The sequence below is a fragment of the Bubalus kerabau genome, chromosome 7, assembly GCF_029407905.1.
Source record: "Bubalus kerabau isolate K-KA32 ecotype Philippines breed swamp buffalo chromosome 7, PCC_UOA_SB_1v2, whole genome shotgun sequence".
Taxonomy (NCBI): domain Eukaryota; kingdom Metazoa; phylum Chordata; class Mammalia; order Artiodactyla; family Bovidae; genus Bubalus; species Bubalus kerabau.
Window position 1 is genome coordinate 18,747,793 of NC_073630.1, and position 20,656 is coordinate 18,768,448.

Consider the following 20,656-nt stretch of genomic DNA (forward strand, 5'->3'; position numbering starts at 1 on the left):
CACATCCCTATACAGTCTGTGTGTGCCTAGTGGCTTTGGTGGGAGAGCTGAATGTGATGAGAGCACAAGTCATGTCTTTTACTCATAATGTGCTGGCAGCTATTACCTTGGTAGGAGATAGGGCTGGAGGAAGAGGGGCTACAGCTGGAGGTGTGGGACAGGATAGGAGATAGGGCTGGAGGAAGAGGGGCTACAGCTGGAGGTGTGGGACAGGATAGGAGATAGGGCTGGAGGAAGAGGGGCTACAGCTGGAGGTGTGGGGCAGGATAGGAGATAGGGCTGGAGGAAGAGGGGCTACAGCTGGAGGTGTGGGACAGGATAGGAGATAGGGCTGGAGGAAGAGGGGCTACAGCTGGAGGTGTGGGGCAGGGTCAGGTCTGAAGTATTAGAGCAGAAAATCTGAGGGTTGGGTCCAAGGTGCATTGGTTCTTTTTAAGTGCATCTCTTCCCGCTCCCAGCAGAAGACCCTCAGCCCCAAAGAGGATCAGGGCTAGAGCGAGAGAGGCTGGAAACATCATTTGGTTTAGGTCAGGGTACAGGGTGTGGCAGTCAGGTCACTGTCAGAAATATGGAGTGCTTCTGATAGCCACTTATGTAATTGCCTTTTCATATGCTGCTTAGGGTTTGAGTGACCGTAATGTCTCACAACTAAGCTGTTTCCTCAGTCAAGGCAGCTGTCGCTCCATTGTGGAGCAAACAGTGCTGGACTCTTTGCTTGGCTCAGGTTGGGATACCATGAGGGTGGTTGTGGGCTACACAATTTCAATCCTGCCTCTTCACTCCCTCCCTCCTGTTTTGGGTTCAAACAAGCATTTGCACTGAAGTAGGTTCCAGACTTCCCATAGCCCTGCTGCTAGTCCCACTGGTCCTCCAACCAGCCAAGGGGTTTGAATTCCTTTTGTCGGATTCCCTGATTGGGGCACCCAATGTGTGGCTTGAATCACTCACTCCCCAGCCAGGATCCTCATCCATGTAATCTCCCTTTTCCCCTGAATCCCCTCCCAGGGGCACATGTCCCAACCTGATCACTTTTCTTCCCTTCTTACCTGACCTTTTCTAGTCCCATGGCAACTGCTGAGTTTTCCAAATTTACTCACATATTGAGTGCAGCAGTTTAACAGCATCACCTTTTAGGATTTGAAATAGCTCAGCTGGGATTCCATCACCTCCACTAACTTTTTCCATAGTAATGCTTCTTAAGGCCCACTTGACTTCACACTCCAGGATATCTGGCTCTAGGTGAGTGGCCACAGCATCAGGCTTATCCAGGTAAGACCTTTTGTATGTAGTTCACCTGTGTATTCTTGCTACCTTTTCCTTATCACTTCTGCATCTGTTAGTCCTTGGTGTTTCTGTCCTTTATTGTGCCCATCCTTGCATGAAGTCTTCTGCTGATATCTCCAATTTTATTGAAGAGATCTCTAGTCTTTTCTGTTCTAATGTTTTCCTCTACATCTTTGCATTGTTCATTTAAGAAGGCCTTCTTATCTCTCTTTGCTATTCTTTGGTACTCTGCATTCAGTTGGGCATATAATTCCCTTTCTCCCTTGTTTTCCACTTCTCTTCTTTCTTCAGATGTTTATAAAACCTCCTTAGACAACCAGTTAGCCTTCTTACATTATTTTTTTTTTCCTTTGGGATGGTTATGGTCACTGCCTCCTATACAATGTTAAGATACTCTGTCTATAATTCTTCAGGCACTGTCTACCAGATCTGATCCCTTGAATCTATTTGTCACTCCCACATATATCCATAAGGGATTTTATTTAGGTCACACCTGATGCCTAGTGGTTTTCCCTACTTTCCACAATTTAAGCCTGAATTTTGCAATAAGCAGGTCATGATCTGACCACAGTGAGCTCTGGATCTTGTTTTTGCTGACTGTAAAGAGCTTTTCCATCTTTGGCTGCAAAGGATATAATCAATCTGATTTTGGTATTGACCATCTGATGATTTCCATGGGTAGAATCATCTCTTGGGTTGTTGGAAAAGAGTGCTTTCTTTCATCAGTATGTTCTCTTGACAAAACTCTATTAGGTTTTGCCCTGCTTCCAGTTGTACCCCAAGGCCAAACTTGCCTGTTACACAAGGTATCTCTTCCTACTTTTGCATTCCAGTATCCTATGATGAAAGGACATTTTTTTGTGTGTGTGTTAGTTCTAGAAGGTCTTGTAGGTCTTCATAGAACTGGTCAACTTCAGCTTTTTTCAGCATCAGTGGTTGGGGCATAGACTTCGTTTACTGTGATGTATGGTCTGCCTTGGAAATGAACTGAAATCATTCTGTTGTTTTTGAGATAGCAACCAAGTACTGCATTTAGGACTCTTGTTGACTATGAGGACTACTCCATTTCTTCTAGGGGATTCTTGCCCACATTAGTAGAAATAATGGTCATCTGATTTAAATTTGCTCATCCCTGTCCATTTCAATTCATCATTTCCCAGGATGTCAATGTTCACATTCTCACCCTGAAAACAGTTTTGCTCTTGGCTAAAAGCAGCTGGTAATAAAAATCCCTTCCATTCTCACAATGACACAGGGTCAAGATTATAGAATCTTGAATTCTGATCAAGAGCTATTGTACAGAACTGCAATATCTTGCAAATAAAGGGACTAGTCATTTCCTGGGTTGTAGCCTGTGTAATAAGGGATAAGCATCTTTAGCCAGAATTTTAAAGAGAAAATGTTAAAGGATAGAGAAATCTTTTAAAATCCCAGTTCTGTATAGAGCAGTTATTGAGGCAGGAGAGATGAAAGAATCCCAGAAATTTGTATTGAAAGTTCTAATACTACATTGAATACACAGGAGAGTTATTCTGGGCATTATAGGATTCAACAATGAAAGATAGTGATATAAATGAAACCAGAAGAGAGAGATACTAAGAGATTTCTGGCTAAAATTTAGTCCTGTTAACTCAAGAAAGAGAAAATAGAAAATCAATATAATTGCCGAATTAAATACTACTTGCATCTTGTTAAATATGTGTTTATGTTTGAGTTAATACTTTGTAGTAAACAGTGTAGTTTCTTCCAGTATGTGTTTGTGAGGTCCTAGATTGAAAGAAAATCAAATATCACTAAAATAGTCATATATATTGGGTAGTGAAAGTGTAAGTCGCTCAGTCATGTCCGACTCTTTGCAACCCCATCGATATTCCAGGGAATTCTCCAGGCCAGAATACTGGAGTCGGCAGCCTTTCCCTTCTCCAGGGGATGCTGTAACCCAATAAACAGTTTTACTCAAGGGTCTGGTACCCATATTAATTAGCAGTAATTCCTTTAATACAGTGATAATTTAATTACTTATTCTATGTCTTATTCTTGGAGAAGGAAATGGCAACCCACTCCAGTGTTCTTGCTTGGAAAATCCCATGGACACTGGAGTCTGGTTGGCTACAGTCCATGGGGTCATAAAGAGTCAGACACAACTAAGTGACTGGGCCTGAGCATGTCTTATACTAAGAAAGTGCTTTGAAAATCGTTACTATTGATCACATAATGATGGAACATTCAAGTTATCTTCACTTAATCCTTGCAGCATCTCTTGTATGGAAAGAGGGGGTCAGTTATTCAAGCCATTTGCTGAGGAGGCAGCTGAGTGTTTGTGTGACTCTGTCACTCACCCAAGCACATCTGACTAACAAGAAGGACTCAGGGGATTTGAAACAGGCATTCTGACTCTGTAATATGAGCTATTGATACTGCATGGCTGAATTTCTTATTATTCCTCATCTTGCATATGGAAAAGAATAAGTGCAGGTTTTAAATGCACATAGCGTTCTGGGCAGAGTGCCAGGGCTTTAGTTCATGGCAATGCCACCATTCCCGTTATCCAGACAGTTTTCTTTCTGCAGAGCTATTCATGACAGAGAACATTGTCTACGCTTCTATAGCTGGTGAGTATTGAATAAGGTATTCTCAGATATAGACTTGTACTTTATCACTAAATGAAAATAATTGCGGTCACAGCAGTCAAGCACACGAACTGTTTTTCTCAGTTCTGTCATCTGTTAGATCAAGTGGAGTTTTATTTTTTAGTTTCTTTAAAATTTTAAGGAGACTATGCCAGGAAATAAACAGTTTGACTGGTATAAGTCGATAAAAGATTGCTAGGCAGAAACATACAGAGTGTGTGTGTGTGTGTATACCTGTGTCGATATATTCATATATTACTTCTATAATTGTGTAACTTTTCCAAAATTTAAAATATACTGAGAGAGGAGTTTTGGGGAGAATGGATACATGTATATGTATGGCCAAGTCTCTTTGCTATCCACCTGAATCTATCTCAACATTGTTAATCAGTTACATTGCAATATAAACTAAAAAGTTTTAAAAAGTAAAACACATTGAGATATATATCAGGCCACAATTGTCATTACTAACTCTGCCTCTTCCTAATGCTGTTGAATTCCCAAAGGCAAAGACTGCCAAGAGAAAATTTTAAATTATGTAATTTAAACATAATAATAATTTTTCTTAAAAGCATGTTGATTTTTCCAATGCACATAAAAACAGATGGACAACTTCTAAAATAGTGACGCACTTTTAAGACAGAAGTGAATTTTGCGAGGGCCATTTATGCATCAAGAAATATAGTTAGAAGCCAAGGCCTCATTCTCAGATCTATTTTCCCTGCTCTCCTTCCATAAGGCAGATACCTGTCATTTATTCTCAATAGCTTTCTGCTATTATCTTTCCAGAAAATGTTTACCATGCATATCTATAGATTGGAATCTGGGTATCTTTTATCAGTGCCCTTACTCTTCTAACAGTCAACCCCCTCATACTATACCCAGAGTCAAGGGGTTGGGGGAAGCTTTTCTTTTAAAGGGATATGTCACTAATAGACACAGTAATATGACATGAGATTGATAGTGGGGCTAAGGTGTTGCTCACTGCAGATGTGGAGAGATGTAAACACATCAAAAGAGTGGCTCTTATTTGGACCTAAAACTTGTCATACTGAGTATTATGCTGGGGGTTCTCTTTTTAATTTCAATTTTTAATCTTTATAGAAATCCTCCTACCAGATTAATTATGCTTTTTTTTAACCTATTCTCAAATTCAAAGTCTGCTAAATGATCATTTCAAACTGGTCTCTATCAGTTATCAAGGGTGTGGATCACAACAAACTCTGGCAAATTCATAAAGAGATGGAAATACCAGACCACCTCACATGTCTCCTGAAAAACCTACAGGTCAAGAAGCAACAGGTATAGAATCTGACATGAAACAACTGACTGGTTCAAAACTGGAAAATGAGTATAACAAGGCTATATATTATCACTCTGCTTATTTCACTTATATGCAGAGCGCATCATGCAAAATGCAGGACTGAATAAATCACAAGCTGGAACCAAGATTGCCGGGAGAAATATCAACAACTTCAGATATACAAATGATACCACTCTAATAGCATAAAGTGAAGATGAACTAAAGAGCCTCTTAATGAGGGTGAAAGAGGAAAGTGAAAAAGCTGACTGGCTTAAAATTCAACATTCAAAAAACTAAGATCATGGCATCTGGTTCCATCAATTCATGGCAAATAGAAGAGGGAAAAGTGGAAACAATAGCAAAATTTATTTTCTTGTGCTCCAAATGACTGTGAATGGCAACTGCAACCATTTAATTAGAAGGTACTAGCTCTTGGAAGGAAAGCTATGACAAACCAAGACAGTATATTAAAAAAAAAAAAAAAAAAATCCGAGACATCTCTTTGCCAACAAAGGTCTGTATAGTTAAAGCTATTTGTTTGTTTTTTTTTCCCAATAATTATGTATGGATATGAGAGTTGGACCATAAGGGAGGCTGAGCACTGAAGACTAATGTTTTTGAATTGTGGTGCTGGAGAAGACTCTTGAGAGTCCCTTGTACTACACAGAGATCAAACCCGTCAATCCTAAAGGATATCAACACTGAACATGCATTGGAAGGATTGATGCTGAAGCTGAAGCTCCAACACTTTGGTCACCTGATGCAAAAAGCCGATTCTTTGGAAAAGCCCCTGATGCTGGGAAATATTGAAGGCAAAAGGAGAAGGGAGTGGTAGAGGATAAGATGGCTAGATAGCATCATTGACTCAGTGAACATGAATTTGAGGAAACTCCAGAAGATAGTGGAGAACAGAGGAAGCCTGATGTTCTGCAGTTCATGGAATCATCAAGAGTTGGATATGACTTAGCAAGTGAACAACAACGTTACCTTCACAACACATGTCATAATCTGAATATATCGTGTTTGTTGTTCATTATTTCTCTCTCTCATACAATGACTGGACTAAGAGACTTTAATCAAAAACTGTTTGCCCTATATGACATCTTTGCGAATTTAGAAAGTAATCTAGTATGATGCAGCCTCTGCACATCTGCAAAAGTAGACTGATAATAACGCTATTGTGAAGATAAAAGTAATACTGTACATAAGGCTGTGAGCATTGACCGACATATAACACATTAAAGATCATTTCTTACTATTCTGCATTCTCACTGTAGGGATGAAATTGAAACCATTACACTGTCTTTTCTAAATTTCTAAAATACTGTTTGTCACTTTTCCCTTCATCCTTTTCCTATTTTCATTGAAGACATGTTTCTTAACATAAATGAAGTCATCTTATGTCCCAGTTTAGAACACTTGCTTTCACCCTTAGAATGAAACCCAAACTCCTTAAAATGGCCTAGATAACCCAGCAAGATCTGGTTATTTATTGCCTACCCTTTACGACTTCATTTTATACCATTCTTTCCTTTTCACACTGTCTTCTCTTTTGTTCTTAAATATGACAAATTCTTCTCCCATATTTTTTTTTACATTTTTCTTTGCTTACTGTTTAAGGAAATATGGAAGTTGAACAGATTTACTTTTTTTTATTTGAACAGATTTATTAAAAATTGAAGCATATACTCTGAAAATAAAATGAATTTTTAGAAATAAATATTTAATTATGGTTGAGTCAAACCAAGTCAATACTCAGGGAGGATAAGTAAGTTGTAAGAAATATTTGGGAAATACAGCATGCAAAAGAAAAGAAATCAGAAAAAATGAAAGAGCAATTGAAGTATACTGTTCTCATAGGACATTTGAAAACAGAGAGGGTGTAGGTACATCAGTATTTCAAGAGGCAATGGCATAAAGTTTTCCAGATTGAAGGAGCATACCAAGCATACGAAAGATAAATAAAAGCAAATCGACATTTATATGTGTCACAATGAAGCTACAGAATCTGGGAGATGAAAATAAAGAAGTCACCAGAGAAAATAATAGATTACTTTGAAGAATTAATTAGTTGGTTAGACTGAAAGGAGTTATTTCACCAATAGCAGATGCCAGAAGACAATGGCATGATCATTCTTGAGTGATACATACATGCATGCACAGGTTTTAATTGAAAGAACCAAAGGTTTATTTCCATCTTTTGAGAGCCAGGATCTGGTACACTTTAATCATTGCTTTACTACTAGTATCTAGAATGGATGATAGAAACTCCAGTGTTGTTTTCTGGATGAATGAATCAGTCAGCAATCAATTGAAGGATCAATAACTGTTATTATATTAAAAAATAATGAGCAAGTAGCAGTCACAAAATTTAGAACATTCTAATATCACTTGCCCCATCTCCTCCTGAGATGGTACGTGACACTTACAAATTTGCAGTTACTTATGACCAAGAAGCTTGGAAAACTTTTCTCCTTCTGACCCACCTTTGCAAAAACAAAGACTACTTCTTCCCAGTGTTAAGATGTTGTAAGACAGATGCCAGAGTGTCCCATAGCCTCTGTAGAGAACAATTTGAATTAATGAAAACCTTTTACAGAATGCACTCCAGTGTTGTTCATCACTAAAGATACAGATTCTTTTTTTTATGTTAAGAATCTAAACATTATAATTCTAGTCATTCTAGTTTTACACTACTCTTAGGAATTAAAATATAGTCAATTTTCAATCTGTGAAGGAGTTTAAGTATAAACATGTTTGTTTTTAGAGACTTTACTCATAGATCTATAGTTGTGTTTCTTCTCTATCCCCATGATTATTATTCATTTAGGTCTATAAGCTGATATGTCATAGAACTGTGTTTTCTAGTAATGTATGCAAATGTGTAAAAGAAATATCTGCTACCTATGTTTGATATTTTATTATAAAATTAAATATTTTATTTGCCATAGATTATGTCTTGATTTGCCTATTTATTAAAAGTCAACATACTTTGTTATTTAGTTTTAGGTTTACATGAAATTAAACAGAAAATAGAGTTCCTATATATTCCCTCTCCCTCATTTATTATTTACATCTTTCTTAGATGTGGTACACTTGTTATAGTTGATGAATGAATGTCAATATATTATTATTAAAGTTCATGGTTTACATTAGGGTTCACTCTTAGTGTTGCACTGTTCTCTTTGGTTTTGACAAATGCATAATGCCATGAATCCAGCATTACACAATCACATACCATTACAACATCATATTCAATAGTTTCTCTGCCCTAAAAAAAACCCTTTGCTCTACCTATTCGTCACCCTCAAACCACTTCAGTTCTTATTCTTTTAAATGTCTCTATTCAGTTCAGTTCAGTCTCTCAGTCGTGTCCCATTCTTTGCGACCTCATGAATCGCAGCACGCCAGGCCTCCCTGTCCATCACCAATTCCCGGAGTTCACTCAGACTCATGTCCATCGAGTCGGTGATGCCATCCAGCCATCTCATCCTCTGTTGTCCCTCCTTCTCCTCCTGCCCCCAATCTCTCCCAGCATCAGAGACTTTTCCAGTGAGTCAATTCTTCGCATGAGGTGGCCAAAGTATAGGAGTTTCAGCTTTAGCATCAGTCCTTCCAAAGAAATCCCAGGGCTGATCTCCTTCAGAATGGACTGGTTGGATCTCCTTGCAGTCCTCTATATCCTCTATAGTTCTGTCTTTTCTAGAATATTATATAGTTGACAACATACAGCCTTGTCATGCTGGCTTCTTTCATGTATACATACACACACACACACACACACATACACATACATACATACATTTAATATTTCTCCATTTCTTTTTTGTGGCTTAATGAATACCTCATTTCTTCTTTTAGCACTGAGTAATATTCCATTGTTTGGATTTACAACAGTTTGTTTATTTACCTGTTGAAGGATATCTTAGTTGCTTCCAAGTTTTGGTAATTATCAATCAAGTTTCTGAAAATATTTGCAGGTTTTTGTGTGGACATAAGGTTTCAGTTTGTTTGGATAAATATCAAGGAATGCATATGCTGGGTGATATAGTTAAGACTGTTTGGCTTTGTAAGAAACTGCCAAACTGTCCTCAGAAGGTGCAATACTATTTTGCATGCCACTAGCAGGGATGGGGGAGCCTGGTGGGCTGCTGTCGATGGGGTCGCACAGAGTTGGACACGACTGAAGCGACTTAGCAGAAGCAGCAGCAGCAATGAGTAAGAGTTCTGTTACTCTATATCATCATCAGCATTTGTTGAGGTTTTTTTTTTTTTTAATTTTAGCCATTCGAATAGTATATAGTTTTATTATAATTTGAAATTTTCTAATAATAATATTTTACTTCTTTTTTGTAAATTAATTTATTTATTTTAATTGGAGGCTAATTACTTTACAATATTGTAATGGTTTTTGCCATACATTCACATGAATCTTACTCAGCTATTAAAATGAATGCATTTGAATTAGTTCTAATGAGGTGGATGAAACTGGAGCCTATTATGCGGAGTGAAGTAAGCCAGAAAGAAAAGCACTGATACAGTATAATGACACATATATATGGAATTTAGAAAAATGGTAATGATGACCCTATATAAGAGACAGCATAAGAGACACAGATGTAAAGAACAGACTTTTGGACTCTGTAGGAGAAGGCGAGAGTGGGATGATTTGAGAGAATAGCATTGAAATATGTATATTACCATATGTGAAATAGATCGCCAGTCCAGGTTTGATGCATGAGACAGGGCTCTCAGGGCCAGTGCACTGGGACAACCCTGAGGGATGGGATGGGGAGGGAGGTGGGAGGGGGGTTCAGGATGGGGGACACATGTTTACATCTTTTCATATGCTTATTTGTCATCTAATTTCTTTGGTCAGGTATCTGTTTAGATATTTTATGCACACTTCATTTCGGTTGTTTGTTTCCTTATTGTTGATTTTTAAGGCTTTTTGCATATTTGAATGTAGTCAATGAGATATGAGTTTTGCAAGTATTTGTTTTGCAGTCTGTGGCTTGTTGTTTCATTCTTTAATAGTGTATTTTTCATATCAGAACTTTTTAGTGATAATGCAATCAAATTTAACAAAATTTACTTTCACAGATCATGCTTTTTGAGTTGTTTTCTAACAAGTCATTGCCAAACCAGAGATCACCTAGATTTTCATCATTATTGTCTCCTAGAAGTTTTATAGTTTTTGTTTTAGGTCTCTAACTCATTTTGAGTTAATGTTTTTGAAAAGTTTAGGGTGAATGTCTAGGTATTTTTTTGCGTGCAGATTTATTTTTTTATTTGTCCTTCAACAAGACCTATTATTTTGTTGATTGGAGCTTTCTTTATTTCCTGCTTAAGAGAGTTATCTGTACTAAATTGTTGTGGTTAATTGTATTATATTACCATTGAACCATTTCATAAATTAAAAGTTGTATTTGTTGGCTTAGGCTGCTCTAACAATATATCATAGACTGAATGACTTAAAAAACAGGAAAAGTATTTTTTTTTCACAGTTCTGGAGGCTGGAAATCCAAAATTAAGGCTTGAACAGGATTTGGTTTCTGAAGAGAGCTCTCTTTTTGACTTAAAATGGCTATGTGTTCAGATGGCAGAAAGAGAGTGAAATTTCTCTCTTCCTCTTATAAATCTACAGTCCTCACCCTTATGAACTCATTTTACCTTAATTAATATCCTATCTCCAGATGTAATCACATGAGGATTAGGGCTTCAATATGTGAATTTCAGAGAAATAAATAAAATTCATATAGCAAACATGAGTATTACTTACATATATTATACAATTTTAAATCCAAACTGTTTGTATGAAAACTTTATCACTATTTAATTGAATGGGGGGATCTATATCTTTAAGTCAAATGAGATCATCTTAAGAATCCCTATTTTGCAGATCACTTAGAAAATAATATATCATTTTTTCAATGTAAGTAATTAGAAAGTGTGTGTGTGTTTACTTCTTTTACCTCTTTTATCCCATCTATAAATTCTTGAAGAATCACTGATTATCTTCAGTGTTATTTAAATATTGACCCAGAAAATTCTTAATGCCAGTCAAACATCAGTGAGTGAACTGTACCAGGGACTAAAGTGTCCTCCATGGACCTGGTAGTCAGCAAGTTTTTTTTTTTTTTTTTACTGGGCACACATGCAAGCAAGCACAATTAAAATATTTGCAAGGAATAAGGAAGACTTCATTTCTGCAAACTACTTTGAATTTAACATATGTCAAAAATCATAGTATATAACAATAAAAATTTAAATCATAGTATATAACAATAAGAATAGTAACCGTAATACTGAATCACAGTATACCTGGGTTTTTAGAATATTCTTTATATTCACTGTTAAAAACATTTTTTGTAATGGTAGATGAACCTGGTTATGAAATGATATGTGTTCATACTGGTAAATCATGGGAAATATATACCCATGTACAATGTCCTTGCCTATTTTCTAACTAAATTGTATGGTTATTATTTATAAGCACTTAACTTGAGGTAATAGGAAGAATACTGATGGGTTTTGTAAAGATTCTAAACTTGTATCTTGCTCCATGTCACCTTAGATTTTCATTTGACTTGTCTGGTACTCAATTTGAGTTTTTTAAAAAAGATAATATAAAATGTCTTCAAAGCTGAAATATGTATTTTTTGGTTTTAAAGAATTATCTGAGAGATATGCTGATTACTGTGTTTTGAGCACTCTGAACATGAAAGGGAAAGGATGAGAAGTCACTGGACACATAAAGCAGAAAGTCTTCCAGAAATTTTATAGTTGCCCCACCACATTGAAAGCAATCTGATTTGAAAAAGGCAGTAATTAATGACTTGCTAAATACTTGAGATTATAGAATCCAGTAGTGCCAGGTACAGTTTTATTAGCGAGGGCTGGAATGGTTATGGGAAGTTTCATAGAGGAGATGACAGACAAGATAATACTCCCTCCCCAAAAAGATGTCTTTGCTCTAATTCCTGGAACCTATGAATATGTCACCTACAGGGCTGTGATCATTAATTTTATGTATCAACTTAACTAGGCCAGGGCACCGAGATATTTAGTCAGTCTAAATGTTACTGTATTTTTTTTTTTCATTTTTAGATGAGATTAACATTTAAATAAGTAGACTTTGAGTAAAGTAGATTAACTTTTGTAAGTTAGTTGGCCTTATAATCATTTGAGGTCTTAAAAGACAAAATGATGGAAGGTTTTCCTCTAAGGAAGATGGAATTCTGCCTTCACAATGCTTTTGGGTTCAAAGTATAACTTCAGTTCTTACCCTGGTTCCCAGCCTGCTGGCCTATCCTGCAGATTTCAGATTTGCCATTCCTCACAATCCTGTGACCCAGTTCCTGATTCTTTAAGATGAATCTGTGTGTGTGTGTGTGTGCATGCATGTGCACACAGGAACATACCAGTAGGTCTGATTCTCTGGAGAACCCTAATACAGTGGCAAAAGGGATCTGGAAAAGGTGGTTAAGAACAGAGATCTTGAAACCTTGAGATGGGGAGATTATCTTCAGCCATCCAGGTGGACCTGATCTAATCACATGGGTCCTTAAAATGGAAACACTTTCCTGGCTACAGCTAGAGGGTTATATGAATATGGAAGAAGAGTCAGTGACCAGCTTTAGAGGTGAAAGAGAAGCCATGAGCCAAGGAACGTAGGCAGCCTCTTGGCAAGGAAGTAGATCTTCTCTGGAGCCTCCATAGAGAAATATAGCCTTGTTATGCCATTTGGTACAAAGACCCATGCAGAGCATTTAACCTAAAAAACTGTAGATAATAAATGTGTGGTGTTTTAAACCACTAAGTCTGTGTTTCAGTAGTAATAGGAAACTAATACTGGGGAGGTGTGATTTACAGCCTGAATAGGACATGAATAAGCATTGTGTAAGCAACACCCACTCCAGTATTCTGGCCTGGAGAATTCCATGGACTATATAGTCCATAGGGTCACAAAGACTCGAACAGGACTGAGCGACTTTAGCTTTCAGGCAGAACTGAATTGCATGCCTGATTATGGAGCGTTCTTGTACTACAGGAGGCTGGCTTGACTGGAGTGGAGGATAAAGCTTCTTTTAGGCATCATGTTATTGCAGTGGAGGCTGATGCAGCTAACACTCAAGTCAACGAAAGATAGCATCGTTCTTAAAGCTGCCATGGGTGCAGAAAGCAGATGAATGAGAACAGCAATTTTGCCACTTAACTTCCTAAGACCCCAGTTGTTTGAAATTGCAAGTTTTTACACATAATCATAGAGCATGGCTCTATGAGTTTAAGGCTATGAAGGCTATAAATAGGTTGCTTGGTCTAGGCCTTTGTCTTCATGTAACCAGTTACTATCATCCTAATGAATAAAGGGCTTCCCTGGTGGCTCAGCTGGTAAAGAATCTGCCTGCAATTCTGGAGACCTGGGTTCGATCCCTGGATTGGGAAGATCCCCTGGAGAAGGGAAAGGCTACCCACTCCAGGATTCTGGCCTAGAATTCCATGGACTGTATAGACCCTGCAGTCACGAACAGTCAGACACGACAAAGTGACTTTCACTTATGAACAAAATACTATAACTGAGACCCAGAGAAAAGCCATCATATGTCTAATGTGGTCCCACTAGTTATCAATAGAATAGACTCTAAAATACAGATTCAAGAGCGCATTTTTAAATTTTTTTTTAATTGAAGGATAATTGCTTTATAGAATTTTGTTTTCTGTCAAGCATCAGCATGAATCAGCCATAGATATGCATAAGTCCTCTCCCTCTCAAGAGCACATTTATATAAAAATCTTCAGTAAAGGAGACTCACAATTACCAAATATATAGGTTTAAAAGGTATATTAATATCTTTTCCTCTAATAGAAAGCATTTTTGAAATTTCACTCTAGTTTTTCATATAGCTCATCATACATAATGGTTTAGTTTTTCTTTGTAAGTAGAAAAATTTGGGATTTCCCTAAATCCCAAAATATGTGAAGAGCAGAAAAACTACTTGAACTCTATGACTGACTGCTTTTCTTACCTGAACTTTTTGACCAATGATTGCTGATGATTTTTCAATAATATTTATTGTTTGCTTATTCAGCCATGGGCATGGTAGAGAATAATCTCTTGAGTAAATGAGTTAAAGGTATTAATCCCGTATATCAATGCTTGTCAGTGTTATAAGAGCCGTCTTTAACAGCGAAAGAATGACAGTGCTAGCTTTGTGCGTTGTGTTGAGAGAGGATGCCTAAAATATGCTAATGCAAGCTTGCAGTTACATTATTATTTATGGCATAACATGCTGATCTTAAGTATGATTATAAACACCATTATGTATTAGATGCAGTTCATTTTGTTTTTCTCATTTTGTTTGAGGACACATGAGATTATATATCATCAGCATGCAGCCAGAATTGTATCTGAGTTTGTTGGAACGCTGAGTTTATTTCCTTTAGAGAGACTTACTGTTCTTAAGAATAAGAATATGATCATTCAAGAGTTACTCCTTCCTAAATGTTTAATAAGATGCCAGGAATCACAAGGGCCAGTTACAACACCCATATCTGGCAATGTAGAGTGGCAAGAGGACCTATGCAAAACTGGGTATAAATTTATTTCTCTCAGTTATTTCATTTCTCCTTCCTTGTTTCTTCCTTTCTTACTTCCTTTTATAAATATTTACAATGTTCCAGGCTGTTATTAGACTATAGCTATTATATTGTTATTAAGGTATAATCTCTGCATTCAGAGAGCACATAGTCTAGTCACTATACACCGCTGCTGGCTGTATAAACTGAAGTTGCTTGATTTCTCTGGGCACCTAGCACTGAGTCTGACACTTTTAAAGAACAAAAGGGAACTATCCTCTTTATTGATCCTAAATTCTTTGCTAAGATGTGCATACCTCATGGGCAATTCCTGTCTCTCTCTTCTTATACCAGTAGTTTTGAATGATGGTGAAGGGGAGTTGGAAAGGAGGAACTTTCTCTACTCCTGAGGTTTCCTTCTTTATGCTAAAGGAGCTCCTTTAGCATAACATTCTAGGACTTTTTCTGCCACATCATTCCTTTATCCCTCAATAAAAAGGTAGGGTGAATTTAGAAGATGATGCTGGGGTGAGGGGCTGACCCTTTGTCCTTACTGTCTTGGGAAGCATGTATCCTGTGCAGATGTGTCATGCTGTAAGTATTCAAGGCCCCTGAAGTATTCAAGTTCTGGCCCTTGTGTGCAGGATCTCATTTTGCCTTTGTCATGGTAGGAAAGTCAGTTTTGATGTTTTGTTCATTATAAGAAAGCCCAGTTACCCTCCATTAAAAGCTGCATTTTCTGTTGTGAGTAATAAAGATGGTATTTTGGTGCCCATCTGCCTTTCTCAACTGGTTCAGAACTCTGGTGGGGAAGAGTAGTGATGCTGTTGTGCCACTGTGAATTCCATTAAATGATAATTATTGTTTCCTAGGGACTCTTTTGGAGAAAATAATTTTTTAAAATGCCACTTTATCCTAATGATTGCAGATGCTGGCATAATAGAAACAGGCTGAGGGTCACATGCCTCTCTATTTTTCTCTGTGAGAGAGTAAGTGTTGCCTGATTCCTCTCTCCCAAAAGAGAGGTTATATAAGATCGTGATGAGGTTACTCCTTTATGTTTCTCCTTTCCTTATTTAAAGATTAATGTCTTGGTTCCAAAGGAATTGTCCTAGTTCCCTACATTAATTTTCTTAATTACTATTTTAAATGGAATTGTATTTTGGATACATAATATTTTCTAAATTTTCATACTTTACTACACCCTTCAAGATATCCACATTTTGTAGATTAAGAAATTGCCAGGGAAAAGGAAGTCACTTGCCTAATGTCACACCACAAAACTGTGAATTTGTTGGTGGATATGGAATTAGCCATAATTAGAACTCATCAGTAAGCTCCCTCATGAAATTCACCTGGAGACTCATCAGTAGGTATAGCTGAAACTTTTGGAAATGTAGAACAGGAAAATCAGCTTCTTTTTCTGCTTATTATAACTGAATTTTTGAGACCTTTAACATAATACATGGTATTGTTCTTTGGAGCCAGCCCTGACTGGTAATTGTATCAATAGTCCTGGGAAAGATTAAAAACTTTAAGATGCATTTGCTTTGGCTAAACTTGCTAATTTATCATTAATTTTTAACTAAAATTTTAACTAAAAATTAGTTAAAAATTAATGATATAAAGATTTGAAAATATTTCTTCTAATTCATCAAGGTCATGTTATGGAGTAATATGCTGGAACAAGCTCATAATAACTTATAAGCGCCAACTTAAATTGTCAGAAATAGTAAAAGACAGTTTTTAAACATAACTATTACTGAAAATTAAATTATATAAACTTAAAATTCAAAAACTGTGTTGAAAATAAATATCAATGTTTATCACTTCTTAATTATTTTAGTATATTTAAATATTACTATGCTCTTGAGGTTATTTATGTATCTCATGAAAGAAATACTGTATAATTGTGTGCTATGAAATATCACTTCCCAACTCTTGCATTTAGTGATTTCATATTAGTATCCTGAATTTAGTCATGTTGGGTATGTTTACACAACAGAAATTAGCAAATGTTACAAATCAGGACTTGACCTATTGTTTTGCTGATTGTCTGGACTTAAAGTGATAGAGAAAATGTTAATAATGCAGATTAGATTTCAAAGTATGTGCCATCTGTTGCTGTTACATTGTGACTAGCATAAAAATATTTGAGAAAATACCCTTTCAGTATTAAAAAAAAATACCTTTCTTCTTCTCTCTCTCTCTCTGTATGCAGACAGATATATACTGTCTGTCAAAAATTTGCTCACTGCATTGATGAATGAGTAAAGTTCCCACATTTGTTCTCATTATTTCACCCTCATACAACTTAAAAACTAAAATGTCAATCAACTTTCTGAGTTAACTGAAATTGTCGTTTGGCTGTGGATACAAGAGTTCAGCAAAAATCAGTGAAAACATCCATGAGAATTGGTTAATATGGAGTTTACAATAAAAAATATTGTGCATTTCATTATTTTTTATAAATTGTGACTTTTTGTTGTTTGTTATTATATGATTTTTTTCCCAGAAAAATGTGTGTAGTAGGTTAAATAGTAGTCCCCTCAAAGTATGTCTTAAATCCCAGAATTTATTATAACATAATGTGGCAAAGCTGGGAGGAATTGGGGGCAGGAGGAGAAGGGGACGACAGAGGATGAGATGGCTGGATGGCATCACTGACTCAATGGATGTGAGTCTGAGTGAACTCCAGGAGTTGGTGATGGACAGGGAGGCCTGGCATGCTGTGATTCATGGGGTCGCAAAGAGTCGGATATGACTGAGTGACTGAACTGAACTGAATGTGGCAAAAGAATGAATATTACTTAGTATTATAAATTATGATTAAATCGAGCTCTTGAGAGGAGAAGCCCTAGGAAGCTAATATAAGGTGTGATGAAAATATATTTTATGGCCACATTTGGCTTTGGGTAAACAAAAGCAGTCTTGAAGTGATCAGGATTCTCCCAACTTCTGGTTACTTAAATTGTCCTTTGTTTATGCTTCTAGGCAATTCATTTTTACATATGATCCAAGAGTTAAAATAAAGCTCATTTACTTTAAAGTCCTAATCTACTCTTATTGTTGTTTAGTCACTAAGTCATGTCCAGCTCTTTGAAACCCCATGAACTGTATGTAGCCTGCCAGGTTCCTCTCTCCATGGGATTTTCCGGGCAAGAATACTGGCATCAGTTGCCATTAACCTTCTTCTAATGCGCATGTGTGCCCCACCCTCAAAATTACTGAGAAGTGGCTGCCCAGATGAAATATTCTTCATTCCACTTATCAAACTACCCACACCCTTCAAGGGAGGGTATTTTCAATTTCCTCTTACTCATGTAACCTTTCACCCGGTCTCTCATCCCTGTTCTTTTCTTTGCTATTCCTTGCCCTTAAACAACTTTACAGCCATTTATTACTCTGAACCCATGGCTCCTCAGTTTTGACCATTGCAGTATTTCCTTGCTCTGCTTTATTACTGTTCTGAATAGTGTAACACCTGGAAATTATGAAGGGCCTTTGAATCTTTGCAGTAGATTGATTTACTAATTTGGAAGTTATTTGCCTTCTCCATGATTCTATTGCTTTTCTGTCATGTTTCAACTCCCTAGCTTGTTAGCCTCTGTTCTAATAAGCCTCTCTATTCTGGTTGTCTTGGTGATGCCTCTTATATTTGGTTTCTTTTGTGTTGACCTGTGCTCACTTGATTAATCTCACTTATGAAAGATTAGAAAAGTACTACTAGAGATGAGAGTTGCTTTTTTTTATTATTATTATTAAACCAATATTGTTTTGTATAAAATCTCAATGCACTAAAAAGATGGTTCTCCCATGTGAAAAACAAAACAAAGTGGACAAAAAAGCATACTTTAGCCAAGATTTGTTGAGTACTCCACCAGTATGCCTGTGTTTGGCACTGATTAAAAACTGAAAAGAAAAAAGTGAGTAAGACCCCAGTCTCTTGACCTTTATCTTTAAGAACTTAAAAATATTTTATAAATTCCTCTAGATCTTTTATTTGTATCAATTCCAGACTGTTCACCATAGTTTCCTTAGGAAAAATCCTTGATTCATTGTAGAAAAAAATGACTAATTGTTTAGGAAGTTTCCTTCAGTACTAGCATATTTATAAGGCACCTCACATTATGCTTGTAGCTCTCTGTAGGACCTGTGAGCATTTGCTGTTTATAGAGAACCCTCTAAAGAGGTTGGAGCATTTAATCACTTTCAAACCACTTCCTTGGTTACTTTTTAAATGACCATGTTCAAATTCTCATTGAAGTACAAAATGTGATCTTTTCAGTTTTTAGTTTGGCAGTCATCACTCCAAAGGCAGAGAAAAGCAATATTTTAAGAAATTTACCATTTCCTAATTCTTTTCAATTCATTGATCAATTTACAGTAAGCTTTGTTTTTCTCTTTTATTATTTCCTATGATTTCAAACTCACTAATAGTCTAGGAAGTAGTGCTCTGCTGTTTAGTGTTTGTGGTTCCCTTCAAGAGCATAGAGTTGTCATTTTTAATTATATTCTTTGACTTTTCTGCCATATAATTTTATTCTTAATTCATCCTTTTCTGTGATAAATTTAAAGGAAACATGAGCTACATCAGAATGCTTTCATAGAACATTATATAAGTTTATGTAAGCATCTCACAGAAGCTGGAAATATGTTTTATATTAATAGAATAGCTTTATTGAGTTGTTATTTTTATAACTAAAAAAAAAAAAATTGCCACACCATGGGACATGTGGGATTCTAATTTCTCAACCAAGGATCAAATCTGTGACCGCTGCATTAGAAGTGCAGAGCCTTAACCATTGTTTGGCCAGGAAAGTCCTTGGGGTGTACCTGATATACAATGAACTTCAGATGTTTAAACTGTGAAATATGCATCTGTGTGTGTTTGTGTATATAAACAAACAGAATAATGAATATATTTGTCACCTCTCCAAATTTCCTCATGCTACTCTTTTATTTCCCTTTCCCAGCACTTTCCATCTATCCTTTATCCCCAGAGAGTCACAGATGCGTTTTTTCTATATATAGATTAGCTTATGTTTTCTAGAATTTTAGAAAAAAAAAATTACAGTAGGTACTGTTTTTTTGCCTGGCATCTTTCCCTTAGCACAGACAGTTTGAAATTAATTGTATGTCATTGTTTGTATCAGTTTTCCCTAACTTTTTATTGCTAAACAGACTTCCATTAAAGGGATATACCAAAATTTGTTTATTGATTTATCTGCTGATGGACATTTGGGTTGTTTCCAGTTTGGGGACATTTTTATGAAAAAGTTGCTGTGGACACTTTTTATGGAAATGTTTTATCTCCCAAGGATTGAATGACTGGGTCATATGGTAGGTATATGTTTATAATTTTAAGACACCGTCAAACTACTTTCCAACATAGCTGTACTATTTCCACCAGCAGCGAGTTCTGATTTCTCTGCATTCCTTGACATTACTTTGTGTTTTCATTTTCCTTTTCCATCATTTTCCTATGATAACTGACGCTAACCATCTATATGGGCTAATTTGTCACTTCTTTCAGTGTCTGTTCAAATCTTTTGTGTATTTTAAATTAAGTTGTTTACTTATTATTGAGTTAAGACTTTTCTTTATAATTCTAGACACAAATCTTTCATCAGATATATGCTTTGCAGACATTGTTTTCCTAATTTATGCTTTTCATCCTTCAAACTCTTATTTCACAGAGGAGAAATGTTTTATGTTTATGAAGTCTAACATATAAATAATTTTATTTTATGAATCATATTTTATACCTATATTTAAGAAAGCTTTTCCTAATTAAAGATTTGTTTACTTCTATAAGTTTTAGATTTACATTAAGTTAATAAACTACTTTTAGTGCAAG

General features: G+C 36.2%; 1 long non-coding RNA gene across 7 annotated transcripts in view; it reads left to right on the forward strand.

Annotated features, from left to right (window-relative positions):
* The first annotated feature begins 372 nt into the window (after positions 1 to 372).
* LOC129657496 (uncharacterized) overlaps positions 373 to 20,656 on the forward strand; it is a 402,704-nt gene continuing 382,420 nt past the window's right edge. For 6 of the 7 annotated variants that reach the window (XR_008716772.1, XR_008716768.1, XR_008716769.1 and 3 more), the window contains exon 1: positions 373 to 1,269. This is a non-coding gene — a long non-coding RNA (uncharacterized LOC129657496). Of the gene's footprint in view, positions 1,270 to 3,854; positions 3,897 to 5,109; positions 6,555 to 20,656 lie in introns of those variants that run through there. The other variant, XR_008716771.1, reaches the window with a different exon arrangement.